Source organism: Aulonocara stuartgranti (assembly GCF_965226115.1).
Source record: "Aulonocara stuartgranti genome assembly, chromosome: 9".
In the NCBI taxonomy this organism is placed as follows: Eukaryota; Metazoa; Chordata; class Actinopteri; order Cichliformes; family Cichlidae; genus Aulonocara; species Aulonocara stuartgranti.
Genome location: NC_138960.1, coordinates 10,831,417 through 10,846,030, shown reverse-complemented (window position 1 = coordinate 10,846,030; position 14,614 = coordinate 10,831,417). Strand labels below are relative to the sequence as shown.

Sequence of the window (14,614 nt, the reverse complement as noted above, 5' to 3'; positions counted from 1 at the left end):
TTGAGGAGCAAATGGGCTCTGAAATCACATTTTTTCAGGTCAAATTTGTGGGTCTATGTTTACATTATGTGATATCATTGCACTGTAACATGAAGGTTCATAAATCCAAACTGTGATAAATATTAAAACACAACTTCAGACTGATAAAATGTAAAGCCTCACTTAGATTTTTGTTTACTCATCTTTTAGACTAGTCTAATTTTTTACTCTAATTTAAATTATCACCACATCAGTTGCCAGACACGTCCCTACTTTTGACTTGTGCTTTTCGTTTGTTAAAAACGGACATGCAGTCTTGTCCTTTCATACATGTGAAGACCATATAAAAGCACATCAACACATGGAGATCTTCACATGTATGAAGGCACAGATGATGTGTTTCCTTAGTTTGGACTAGGGCTGGGTACAGATTTCGATTTCTATAAACAATTAAATTCTGATTTGATTCAATTTTGACTCAGACATTCTTCTTCCTAGCGTTATTCTCGCTCTGCAGGTTCCACTTTTCTGCAAAGCCACCTATATTCAGCAGAGGTGTAGACTCGAGTCACATGACTTGGACTCGAGTCAGACTCGAGTCATTAATTTTATGACTTTAGACTTGACTTGAAAAAATGTTCTAAGACTTGTGACTTGACTTGGACTTTTACACCAATGACCTGGGACTTGAATTGGACTTGAACCGGTTTACTTGAAAAGACTTGATATTTCACCCCAAATATAAAATTTAACATGCATATTATATAGAGATTGAAAATGTGACGTCATTCACGGGTAGAACCGCAAAGGATTCTGGGAACTCGTGGCAAGCGGTACTAGCGCACGCAGGCTTTCAATTAAAATCAGTTATACAGCGATAAAAAGAAACACAAAAATGTCAAGAAGCTGTTGTATTATTAACTGCAATAGCCGGTCGCATGACAGCCACGGGAAGCCGACGGGTAAAGAGATCGGTTGTTATCGGATTACGTCGTTGAAGAGAAATTGTTCGAGCCATGTTTCCGAAGTAACAAAGACGCGACTGGATTGCAGCCATTCAAAGACCAAATATAACGTCCCAGAACACTCCAGCTCACAGGTTAGTCTGCTCCAAGCATTTACACGAAGGTCAGTGTTTTTTAGTAGTTAATACGTCATTTTTCATAACATAATTGGTGATATAGGTTACAAGCAAGTCTGGCGCTGAACAGAAATTGTCGCGCTATGCTCCTTTGTTTATTGTGCATAAATAGTAAATTATCCTGACACAATATTGTGTTTCGCTTCTGTTATTATGGTACACTGATAAAAACATATACTTTTATTCACAGGATAAAACAGGTTTTTTGTATCACCAATTGTCCAGTACGATTACAGCATACAGTATTATTGTCACTGCTACATTTCTGTGATGCTACCAGAAATTATTTCCACTACTAATTAATTACCGTTGAGCTCAAAGGTCCTATTAATAAACGGTTAAGGAATGTGTATTTATGACGACAATTTGTGAGACTGGTAAACTTATGATACGTACGATGGTCTTTCGTTCTACACGGTGCATTTCAAGGTCCTGTACCCATCCGTCGGTAAACTGTACCTGGGCTTGTTGCAGTGACCGGAAGTTACTAAACTTCATGAGTGTATGCACTCACTCCAAGAACCGTATGATTATAAATATGCATATAAATATGCTAAGATGAGATAGCTGACTTCATCCAACTAGCAAATGTTGTCCAGGCTACGTTGGTGATACAGTTTTTTTTAATGTGTATGATATTTTTGTCATGCGATTTTAAAGCCGGTCCTACAACCGCATCCAAGAATAACATGCAGCTTATCTCAGAACTGTCGGTGAAAATTATCCTTGGAGCTAGGTTTAATTGAGCTGCATTTTAAAGAGGTGCAATTTCACAATTTGTGTATATTTTCTAAGTTCACTATTTTGTCATGTGTTGAGAAAAACACAGATTTTAAAATTACATGGTCTAATATTTACATTTAGCATAACTGCAACATTATTTTTTCTTTTTTTTTTTTTAAAGACTCGAAAGGACTTGAAATTCAAAGTTTCAGACTTGTGACTTGACTCGGACTTTTACACCAGTGACTTGAGACTCGACTCTGACTTGCCTGACATTACTTGAGACTTGACTTGAGACTTGAGGATAAAGACTTGAGACTTACTTGAGACTTGCAAAACAATGACTTGGTCCCACCTCTGATATTCAGCACGGTCAGGGGCATCGTTCAGGTTGGCGCCGATCTTCTTCACGTCGTCTTTAATTCGGTCCATCCATCGCCTTTTTGGTCTGCCCCTTGGTCGCCGGCCTTGGGGACTGAGCCGCAGTGCTGTTCTTGCCACCGAGATTTCGTCACTTCTGTCCATGTGCCCATACCATCGCAGATGCGCTCCTTGCATCTTCTCTGTGATTGGTACAATGCCCAGACGCTTTTGGATGTCGATGTTCGTGACGTGGTCCCATCACCCATTATTAACCCATTATTAGCACACAAAAACACACAGAGGGCTTCTTTGGCGTTATCTGAATGACAAACCTTTAGAAGAAACAGACTGTGGTCAGTTGAGCTTCCTCATTGTTCGGCTGAGATAAGGGGTAGACTTCTGCTGCACGATGACAAAGTTAAACACTTGTTGTGTAACACTTTTGTGTATCTCACAACTAAAAGCTTTTTATTTAGCTCACACTTAAGCTAACATGCAGAGTCCCCACAGAAAGGCCCTGTGAGGGTTTGAAGCCTCCCTGCTGTGAGGTGACTGCACAAACCAGAGGAGAAGACCTGACAGCAGTAATCCTGCACCACCCAAAGCTGAGGTTGGAGGACTAGTTAAAGTGATTGTTCTGAGGATGGCACGTGTTTTGGCTGCAACCGGCTGACCGTGGTGGAAGTCGTCCCTCTGTGGCTCTGTGAGCGTGAAACAGTCATCCTGCAGAGGCTCTTCATGCAAATAGGATGCAGTTAGCGCAGTTAATCAACATGGCCAGAGCTGCACTGATAAACCATGTTATACAAACAAACGCTATACAGATGCAGACCATTTACCATTTAAATAAACCCCATTTACAGTAAAGTGATTACATCCTCTTACCATGCCTGCCAGAAGTTTCCACTGTAGAAAACGCAGTGTTTTCATGTTCCTGTTGTTTATCAGCACGGTGGCAGGTTAAAGAGACCCTGCTCTTCAGGTTTTGACCAGAATTATCAGATATTATAGGAGTCTGAGGTCGTTTATGTGAAAACCACAAGATTTCTCTCAGTGAGGACAAATATTTTCCCATTTTGATATATAACTTGTCCATGTTGAGGAGCAAATGGGCTCTGAAATCACATTTTTTCAGGTCAAATTTGTGGGTCTATGTTTACATTATGTGATATCATTGCACTGTAACATGAAGGTTCATAAATCCAAACTGTGATAAATATTAAAACACAACTTCAGACTGATAAAATGTAAAGCCTCACTTAGATTTTTGTTTACTCATCTTTTAGACTAGTCTAATTTTTTACTCTAATTTAAATTATCACCACATCAGTTGCCAGACACGTCCCTACTTTTGACTTGTGCTTTTCGTTTGTTAAAAACGGACATGCAGTCTTGTCCTTTCATACATGTGAAGACCATATAAAAGCACATCAACACATGGAGATCTTCACATGTATGAAAGCACAGATGATGTGTTTCCTTAGGCTATGTCCACACGTACACGGGTATTTTTGAAAACTGAGATTTTCCGTTTTTGTTTTAAAAAATAATCCCGTCCACACGTAAAGGCGGAAATGAAGGAAAACGCTGCTAGGAACATGCCAAAGCAACAGGTGGCGCTATATTCCTAACCGTGTAGAAATGTTGGCCAATCAGAAGTCTAGAAGCCTCGGTCGGAAATAGTAAACAAAGATGGGGCATAGAAGCAGAACCGAGTCGTATGTGTGGAGGGACAGTAACTGTGTGTGTATATGTAAGCATTTAAACACTGCAGAGAGTACAATTAACAGTAACAGTATTGTAGAAATTCATTTCACCGAAACAATAATGTGGCGCACAGTGTGACGTCAAAAAAGGCGCAATCCTTTGACGCTGCATTTTCTCCGTTTTTCTCGTCCACACGTAAATGCAAAAACGGAGTTTTAGAAAATACTCCACCCTGGCCAGCGTTTTTAGAAATCTCCATTTTCAGTGACTGAAAACACAGTTTACGTGTGGACGAAAGGTGCAAACGCATAGAAAAATCTGCGTTTTCAAAAATGCCCGGGTACGTGTGGACGTAGCCTTAGTTTGGACTAGGGCTGGGTACAGATTTCGATTTCTATAAACAATTAAATTCTGATTCGATTCAATTTTGACTCAGACAATCACAAATATTATAATTCTGATCTTCTTCTTCTTCTTCCTAGCGTTATTCCAGCTCTGCAGGTTCTACTTTTCTGCAAAGCCGCCTCCATTCAGCACGGTCAGGGGCATCGTTCAGGTTGGCGCCGATCTTCTTCACGTTGTCTTTAATTCAGTCCATCCATCGCCTTTTTGGTCTGCCCCTTGGTCGCCGGCCTTGGGGACTGAGCCGCAGTGCTGTTCTTGCCACCGAGATTTCGTCACTTCTGTCCATGCGCCCATACTATCGCAGATGCGCTCCTTGCATCTTCTCTGTGATTGGTGCAATGCCCAGACGCTTTCAGATGTCGATGTTCGTGACGTGGTCCCATCGTGTCAGGCCCAGGCATCCGCATTTCCATTGTGTGAAGGGCCTGTTCGTGCTTTGCGGTGGCTGGCCAACACTCTGATCTGTAAAGGGCCACAGGGGGCACTACGCTCTTGTAGATTTTCGACTTGAGGCGGTCGGGCACTCGTTGGTCGCACAGGATGGCAGTGACTTGGTGCCACTTCATCCAGGCCACATTAATCCTGGCTCGCACGTCTGGCAGGATGTTGCTAATCATCGGTCCGAATTACTTGAAGTGAGATGCCTTCGCCAAGTCTTCTCCATCGACGCTGAAGGTGCAGTCGGTTTGGGGGCCGGCTTCTAAGTACTCGGTCTTCTTGGTGTTCAACCTCAGCCCATACTCACTCAGGCGTGTCTTCCATTGCTGCATTTGGTGTTGCAGCTCCATTCGGGATTTATCTGCGAGGAAGACATCGTCAGCATAGAGGAGTATCCAAGGGTTGGGAGCTTGGAGGTCAGCGGTCACTGTGTCCATGCAGAGGATGAAGAAAAATGTAAAAATAAGTGTTTCTGGACTAAAACACAGCTGCAGCCGCCTTTGTCTTATTGACTTATCGCAGGGGTCGGCAACCTTTTTGATGAGTGCCATCTAAAATTTCCTCCGAAGTCAATGTGCCATTAGATTGCAGTAGCAATAAATTTAATAACGCTCTATATTAACAGTTACACACTATATAGCAGCGGTCTCCAACCTCGGACCGGACCGGTACCGGTCCGTGAGTCGTTTGGTACCGGGCCGCGAGAGTTGAAGCTCAGGTGTGAAATGTATCGTTTTCAGGGTTTTTAATTGGTTTTCAGCGTTATTTTGTTATCGTTTTTATCGTTTACTCGGTTTTCCTGGGTCTTTCCACGTGTGTTATGAATAAATTTTCTTTTTTTCGGTACCAGTACTAGTTTTATTTTGTTGTATTTATCCGCGACACCTTAAAGGCCGGTCCATGAAAATATTGTGGGGCATAAACCGGTCCGTGGCGCAAAAAAGGTTGGGGACCGCTGCTATGTAGAACAACTTTATAGAGTTATATTTGTTTGCAGATGTTGGCAGCTGTCAGTGAATAGTTATCAGCTATTTTGAAACAAAAAAAGACACTTTTTATCCATAACAGCACTGTACTGTACAACAGAAAATGAAAATGCAATTTATGGTCTCCTTACAACAATGATAAGAAAAAAAAACTGGGCCAATATGGCATGTTTGTTAATACAGAGATACACATGTTAATGTGATCTCTGGTCTCCCACTCACAGACACAGGTCTCCGAGTATCCAGCATTCAGACAGCTACTTGAGGACACTCATGTGAGAGAAAATCTGCTCACACAGATATGTAGAGCCAAATACTGTCAATAAGTCCTCTGCAATGTTCTGAAGACAGTTAAACTTGTCAGGTAGTGATGTCCAGCAGGTGAAAATGCAAGCTCCATGAACACGCACAGCTGTGGATTCCAGCTCCGTTTGTAGTTCTGCAAACTTTCACCTCCACAGTGTCGAGCTTTTCAGTTTAATCAGCTGCATTTCGATGTTGCATTAACTGGCATTAACTTAGCCAGGTAATGCAAGACAAATCTAGCTGCTCATTAAAGCTTTCTGGTTTGATAAAAAAAAAAAAACATAGGTCCAAACACCTGAAAGTCCCGAAAACCCATTTTGAATTCTGTCTCGAGCCTACAGATTTATCCGTGTATTTCCGTGGTGCTGATGCTGCTCTAAGCGGAGAGCTCCTGAAGCATTTGAAGTGTTGGAATGTGCAAAGCAGGAACTCCAGCAACACTTGAAGGAAGAAGAACTTTAATAATAGACCAACGCGTTTCGGCTTGTGGCCTTCATCAGGGTCATAGTAAAACATTTTAAAATTGCTTAAATACAAGACAGGAAACAGAACATTTTTTCAAATTAACCAGTCAAAACTTCATAGATAGGTCAGCTGACATATAATACGTAGGTATTGGTTAATTGGCTAAGTCACACCCAAGTAAATACTGGACTAGATCATTACTGATGAGGAGGAGGGGGGGGGGGTGACATAACCCCCATACGTCTGAAAATAACGCATGCATGAAATGCATAAGGAGGATGCTATAAATATACACACAGGTTTAAAAAAAAAAAAGAAAAAAAAAGGGGGGGTCTTTAATGGTAAAAGCACGTTTGAATTAGAAAACAAAATTACATCATCACATGGGAACACATGGGAAGATCCTTATTTATGTCTCTAAAATGTAAAATATCTAAAATTTAGACTTGAATTGTAGACTTAAGATGAGATGTCTAAAGTGCTACTTCTTCTTTGGCTAAAATAATAAGATTAATTAAATAAATCTTACTCATGTGAGAGTAATTTAACTTTAAAAAAAAAGTGAGGTGTAGCTCATAAAAACTCATTGATAGAAAAATCCTCATTCATACCTCTGGGGTGCAGACTCTTAAAACGGAATATCCAAGATGCTTCTCTTTTTTTCCAGATAAAATTTATATTGCCACCTCTTAACCTTTCAACAAGTGTTGGAATGTGGAAATTTCAACATTGCTTGAAAAAACTGCCCACTAGCAACGTCCCTCTCACCAGTAAGCTAATTTATTTTTAGCCAATTACAAGTTGAATCTGGTAGTTGGGGTTGTTAGCTAAGATACCGTCATTAAGAAGCGGCACAACTAATGTGTCTATGCGAGCTAATTTGCGATGTGCACCACTGGCCTGGCGATTTATTTTTTTAATGCACCTTCTCAGATTAACTCACTGCGTGTCGTGCTCAGGGCTGGACTGGAACGAAGAATCCGCATTTTGACTAGAGACCGGCCCACCAGGTATTATAGGAAAAGCCATAAAGCCTTTGAATGAAAACAAACGCTGTTGTGACAGTGATTTACACTGTCTTGTTGGTATATGTATGATTTCTATACATTTTATGTCAGATAAAAACTTTGGTTGTAAGATTCAGATCATTATTTATTAAAAGCGAGACATTTTAAATGAGAATAAGAAAGAAAAGTATTTCTTTGTACCCCCTTTCCCTGTTAATGCCCTACCTGGCCACCCCTGGCAAAACTTTGCCAGACCCGCCCCTGCACAGTTACCAGCTGTCAGCTACGTAGAAAAGGATCCTGGTGTTATTTGTCTCTTCATTGGTTTCATCTTCGTGTTTCCCTCTCCCCAGGATATCCAAACCGATATCATGACCAGAAGCTTTTACAGCTGTGGCTCCAGCAAACATCAACTGATACTAGAAATTAATATCAATTAAATTCTAAAAACAGCTTATCAAACTTAAACGTGCTGCTGTTGTTTAGCGCAACATCCGCTGGTTTCCTCTTTCCGGCACAAAGTGGGCGATAAACAAACAAGAGAGAAAAGCCGATCAGCTGATCATTGATCAGTTTCATGATTGAAGTAGCAACAGGAGAGAGAGGGGGAGAGAATGAGAGAAGAAGAAACAGCTGACAGTGTAAAGATACAGGATAACTCCAGCTTTGTGTCTTTTTCCATGCTAACTGAAATCCGGGACAAACCTGTGTTCCGTTTCACCTCAATACGAAACGCGTAATATTTTCTCTGAATATGGGACGATTCCGTTTTTTACGGGACGGTTGGCAACTCTACTAATTAACCTTATGAACAAAATAAAGTTCACTATCAGTAACATCATAGCAAGTTCAGTTCAGCTGACACTGGCGGGTCTCTCCTCCTCCTGCCTCCCCTTTCCCTCATCCACCTGCTGGCCTCCGTGGAAGCTCCACTATAGCCACCACCAAACAACTGAGTTATTTTTATAAACATTAGCAAGCATCTGGCCAATCCACCTCCTTTCATTGTTTAAAATGCCCGGTATGCCCGATGGCCAAGTCCAGCAATGGTCATGCCATCAGTTAACCCTTCTTGTGCCAACTGTGGCATGCATGCCCAGGGTTGCCGACCCCTGCCCTAGACCTACAAGCCACAGACAAGAGACAGTTTTGACAATGCTGAATGTCAGAGCAAATACATGAAACACGAGAGAAGAATGTATGAAAGATTGTGTTGAAAGCAGACTGAATGAGGGATCTTCAAACTTTGGGCCATATATACACTTACAATACATAGCTTTTTGTTAAACATAGATAATATAATGATGATGAGAAGGGTGAGCTGGAGGGATGAAAGAGAAAACTGAGAAAGACAAAAAAACAAAAAAAACCCAAATAAACAAGAAACATTGTAATTAATGTACTGAGGGAGAGTGACGGTGTTTTATCTGTTATGACATCATATTGAATTAACAAATGAATATAATCCATTGCTAATAAATTGCAAATCTTAATGCAAGAGAGTGTGAAAGCCAGAGAGAGATAAAGGAAAGGAAAGCAGATTCTTATCTGGAGTGAAGTCAGTATAGCCATGCAGTGATGCTAGGGTCGCGGTAAAGCTTTCCGTCCATGTAGAGCCGGTCCACGGCGATGACAGCACGGGAGCCCTTCTGGATGAAGTCGCGTCTGATTGGGAACAGGACCTTGCGACGTTCCAGGATTTCTTTGAGGAACTGGTCGTCCACACTGAAGTCTGTTCCTTTCAGCTCCCTGCTGCAACTCTTTACCTGCTCCTTCTGTTTGAAGTGGCCGAATTTGGCCACAGTAGGATGTGGTCTCCTGGCCCTGGTCGTCTTAGCCCCGATACGATGGACTCGATTGAAAGTGACGTTCTTCACGGTGTCCTCTGGCAGCTTCAGATGGGTTTTATTGAAGCCTCTCACCGTTGCTTCCACGTCTTCGCCAGCAGATTCTGTGATACCAGAAAACACAAGGTTATCTCTCATGCTACGGACTTGCAGATCAATAACAGTCCCTTTTATTTTCTTATTTTCTGTGTTAAGCTTGGTCACATCCTCAGTAAGAGACTTGACTGACTCCCGTAGCGTGGCGTTTTCAGCAGCAAGTGTTTCCACCTGCTGCTGGCTGAACCCAAGGGACTCTTTCAGGGATTTAAATTCTCTGTGTAAAATCTCCACCAGGGACAACCTCACATCGACACTGGACAGTCGCAAGTCGATTGACTCCAGGATGTCTGCAATGTCTTTGCCGGCAGATGATGCTGTGCCGCGGGAAGTCTGCCGGGTGACTTCTTTTCGATGACATGTATCAAGAAAATATACAATCTTACATTTAATAGAGCAGACAAAATTAATCTTATAATGATTTACAATTGTGATGTATTGCGATGCGGACATAAAGTATTCTTAATTCATTGAGAAGACACTAATCGATTATTAAACACAGTCCCGATCAAAAGTTTAAGACCACTTGAAAAATAGCAAAAAAATTTCTTTTGCATGGTTGGATCTTAACAAGGTTCCAACAACATGCAACAAGCAGAAATGGGAGGTAGACAAAACATTTAACTTACATTTAACAAACTTAAACTGAGACAGGCTGTTTTACAGCTGATCAAATGTTTAGGACCACATGCCTTTAAAAGGCCTAATCTGTGCAAATATGTGGATTCATTGTCATTTTCTGTCAGGTAGTCACACTGTCATGATGTTCTGATGGCAAAAGCAAAAAAACGTTCCTTTTTGAACATGGTCGAACTGCATAAGCACAGTCTCTCACAGCGTGCCATCGCTGCTGAGGTGGGACGCAGTAAGACAGTCATTTGGAATTTCTTAAATGATCCTGGGGGTCATTGGAACAAAAACGTCAAGTACAAAAAAATCCTCAACCCAAATGAAGGCCATTAGTGGTGCCAACTGCAGCAAACGGCATCTGAGACTGAAGGGCTTCAAAAACAAATTGTCTGATGGGGAAAAAAATGTAACCTTGATGGTCCTGATGGTTTCCAACGTTACTGGCATGACAAGCAGATCCCACCTGAGATGTTGTCTACGCGCCACAGTGGAGGGGGCGCCATAATGGTCTGGGGTGCTTTTTCCTTCAGTGGAACAATGGAGCTTTCTGAGGTGCAGGGGTGTCAAACGGCTGCTGGCTATGTCCAGATGTTGCAGAGAGCATCCCTCATGACTGACTGCCCTCGTCTGTGTGGTAACGACTGGGTTTTTCAACAGGACAACACTACAGTACACAATGGCCGCAGGACAAGGGACTTCTTCTAGGAGAATAACATCACTCATTTGGACCATCCTGCATTTTCCCCTGATCTAAATCCAACTGAGAATAGACAACAGTTCCAGACAGAAAACGCCCTTGGTGTGGCCGTCTTCACCACTTGGAGAAATGTTCCCACTCACCTCATGGAAACGCTTGCATGAAGTGATCAACAATAACAGCAAACCTATATTACTGACTTCAAGATTGTAACTTTGATTTCTGTTTTTTGGAGGTGTGGTCCTAAACTTTTGATCAGCTGTAAAACAGTCTGTTTCAGTTTAAGCTTTCTTTTTAATAAATTACATGCTCAAAATTTTTTTTTGCCTCACTCCCTGTCACGGCCGGGCGGATCGCACACAGTAATTCGGCGTGCCCGTGTGGCGTGCTGGCTAGACCCAAGCGCGGCGAAGGCTAGCGGTGGGTTTGGAGCAGACACGCAGTTATTCTAGTAATGACCTGAGCACGAAGCGTGGCTTCGGAACGGTCGTTACAGACAGAGAGCGAGCGGAGCCGGGAAGAGGAAAAGGATTGAAAGGGGTTGTAACTCACAGTTGCTGGATCAGGCGGAGACTGATGTCGCAGAGTTTCGGAGCTCGTGACACGAGGATACTGATGTCTGAGCGGCGAACAGGTGGGTGGCGTCTCTCTTTTAACCCCGGCCCCGTGATCAGCTGATCACAGCCGATCACCGGCTGACAGGACCCCCCCCCCGAGGACCGGCACCCGACGGGCCAGGACGGCGGCGACGGAAATCCGAGATGAGGGAAGGATCCAAGATGAAGCGGGACGGCACCCAGGAGCGCTCATCAGGGCCGTAGCCAGCCCAGTCCACCAAATACTGGACCCCCCGGCCCCGGGGACGGGAGTCCAAGATCCGACGGACAGTGTAGACAGGACCCCCATCGACGATCCTGGGCGGGGGCGGGGCCCGGGAGGGGGGCGCCAGTGGGGAAGCGACGTGCCGCTTAAGCTGCGAGACGTGGAAAACCGGATGGACCTTCATGGCGGGCGGAAGCCGGAGACGGTAAGCCACGGGGTTGAGCCGGGCGGTGACTTCGTACGGGCCGACGAACCGGGGAGCGAGCTTCTTGGACTCGCCGCGCAGCCGTAGGTGCTTAGTGGAGAGCCAGACGCGGTCCCCCGGCTGGAAGGGGTGACCCGGGCGGTGGCGGCGACGATGCTGCCGGGTGTACAGAGCGTTGGCCCGGGAAATGGCAGCCCGCGCCTTGATCCAGGCCTGGCGACAGCGGCGGACCATCCGTTCAGCAGCCGGCACGTCGACCTCCGCTTCCTGATGGCTGAAGATAGGAGGTTGAAATCCATAACAGACCTCAAAGGGCGAGAGACCGGTGGCGGAAGAGATGTGAAGGTTATGAGACAACTCAGCCCACACCAGGTAACGAGGCCATAGCGACGGTTGGGCGGAGACGAAGCACCGTAAGAAGCGCCCCAACTGTTGATTGGTCCGTTCAACCTGCCCGTTGGTCTGAGGGTGATAGCCGGACGAGAGGCTGGGAGACGCTCCAATCAGGCGGCAGAAGGCCTTCCAGAACCTGGCGGTGAACTGTGGCCCCCGATCGGAGACTATGTCCTTGGGGAATCCGTGAAGCCGGACGACATGGTCCAGGAGGAGCTCGGCCGTCCGTTTGGCGGAGGGGAGGCCGGCCAGGGCGACCAGGTGCACCGCCTTAGAAAACCGGTCCACAAAGGTGAGGATGGTGTCAAGACCGTCCACAGATGGAAGGCCGGTAACAAAGTCAAGGCCGACATGGGACCAGGGACGTCTCGGCACCGGGAGAGGGTGAAGGTCGCCAGCGGGTGGCTGGGTGGAGGACTTGGCCCGAGCACAGGTGTCACAGGCGGAAACGAAGTCCCGGGCGTCCCGAGTCATGGAGGGCCACCAGAAGGCACGACGGAGGAGCTGGAGGGTTCTGTCGGGCCCTGGGTGACCAGAGAGCGGGGAGGAGTGAGCCCAGAGCAAGGCCTCCTGACGGCACCGGGATGGCACATAGAGCCGCCCAGCTGGGGTCTCCGGCGGAGGCGGTTCGGCGGTCAGGGCGTCCCGGATAGAGTCCTCCAAGGGCCACCGAAGGGGGGCAGCGAAACAATGAGACGGTAGGATAGGTCCAGGGTCTGACGTGAAGTCGTCCTGGGTGAACTGCCGGGAGAGGGCGTCTGCCTTGGTGTTCTTGGAGCCAGGGCGGTAGGCGAGGTGGAAGTTGTACGGTTCGAAGAATAAGGCCCAACGGGCCTGCCTTGGGTTGAGCTGCTTGGCAGAACGAATATGGATCAGGTTCTGGTGATCAGTCCAGATCAGAAATGGTTCTTTCGCTCCCAGGAGCCAATGCCGCCATTCTTCCAAGGCCCACTTGATGGCCAGGAGTTCCCGGTCGCCGACACCATACCGTCGCTGCGTGTCAGAGAACTTCCTTGAAAAATAGCAGCACGGGTGAAGTTTTCCATCCGGGCCGTGTTGAGAGAGGACGGCGCCAGCGCCAACATCGGAGGCATCCACCTCCACCACAAAATCTCCGGCAGGATCAGGGTGGAGCAGGACGGGAGCTGTAGCAAACCGACGGATAAGGTCTCGGAAGGCCAGTTTCGCACTAGGGGGGAGGCAGAAGGGCCTGGGCAGGTTAGCTGGTTTAGTGAGGGATGTCAGTGGCGCGACAATGGTGCTGAAATTGCGGATAAAGCGCCGATAAAAATTGGCAAAGCCCAGGAAGCTCTGTAGCTGCTTAAGGCTGGAAGGCTGAGGCCACTGGGTCACGGCTTGGAGCTTTTGCGGGTCCATGGTCAGGCCATTGGAGGAGATGGTGAAGCCCAGGAAGGTAGTGGACCGTTGATGGAAGGCACACTTTTCCAGTTTGCAGAACAGCTGGTACTCGAGCAGCCTGCTTAGCACGGCCCGCACATGGCGAATATGGTCCACTTCGGTGCGGGAGTAGATCAGGATGTCATCCAGATAGGCAAACACCCATCGGCCCAGCATGTCCCGCAAGACATCGTTGATCAGGTGTTGGAAGACAGCAGGGCTGTTGCAGAGGCCGAAGGGCATCACCAGATACTCCCAGTGCCCGTTAGGGGTGATGAAGGCCGTCTTCCATTCGTCCCCTTCTCTAATCCGCACCAAATTGTAAGCGCTGCGTAGGTCTAGTTTGGTGAAGATGCAGGCCTGGGAGAGGGAATCGAGCGCGGTGGATAGCAGAGGAAGAGGATGGCGGTTCTTAACAGTGATTTTATTCAAGCCTCGGTAGTCTATACAGGGGCGAAGCCCGCCGTCTTTCTTCTTTACAAAGAAGAACCCCGCAGCTGCAGGGGAGGTAGAAGGGCGAATGAAGCCCTGTTGGAGAGCCTCAGCGACGTACTCCTCCATGGCTTTGTTCTCTGCGGTTGACAGCGAGAACAGGCGACCACGAGGAGGGACTGCTCCCGGGAGGAGCTCGATGGCCATGTCGTAGGAGCGATGAGGAGGGAGAGCGGAGGCTCGCCTCTTACTGAAGACCTCGGACAGGTCATGGTAAGCCGGAGGGATCCTATCCAGATCGACGGGCTCCGGGGGTGACGCCTCTTCTGACTTTGAGTCCTGTCCAGTCCGGAGGAGAAGGCAGCGGCGTGAACACTGGGGACCCCAGTCCAGGATCTGGCAGGAAGACCAGGAGACGTGGGGGTCATGTCGACGGAACCAGGGGTATCCGAGGATGAGAGGAGAGGAAGAGGCCGAGACTACTAGGAACCGGATCTCCTCCTGATGATCCCCGACAGACATGCGGACTGGCTGGGTCTGGAACTGGACCGGGTAGGGTTGGAGTGGTCGCCCG

General features: G+C 46.4%; 1 long non-coding RNA gene across 1 annotated transcript in view; it reads left to right on the top strand.

The window, feature by feature from the left end:
• Positions 1-535: 535 nt before the first annotated feature.
• Positions 536-14,614, top strand: part of LOC309714510 — a 35,843-nt gene continuing 21,764 nt past the window's right edge. Inside the window, exon 1 of the long non-coding RNA XR_014278955.1 lies at positions 536-1,078. This is a non-coding gene — a long non-coding RNA (uncharacterized lncRNA). The remainder of the gene's footprint in view (positions 1,079-14,614) is intronic.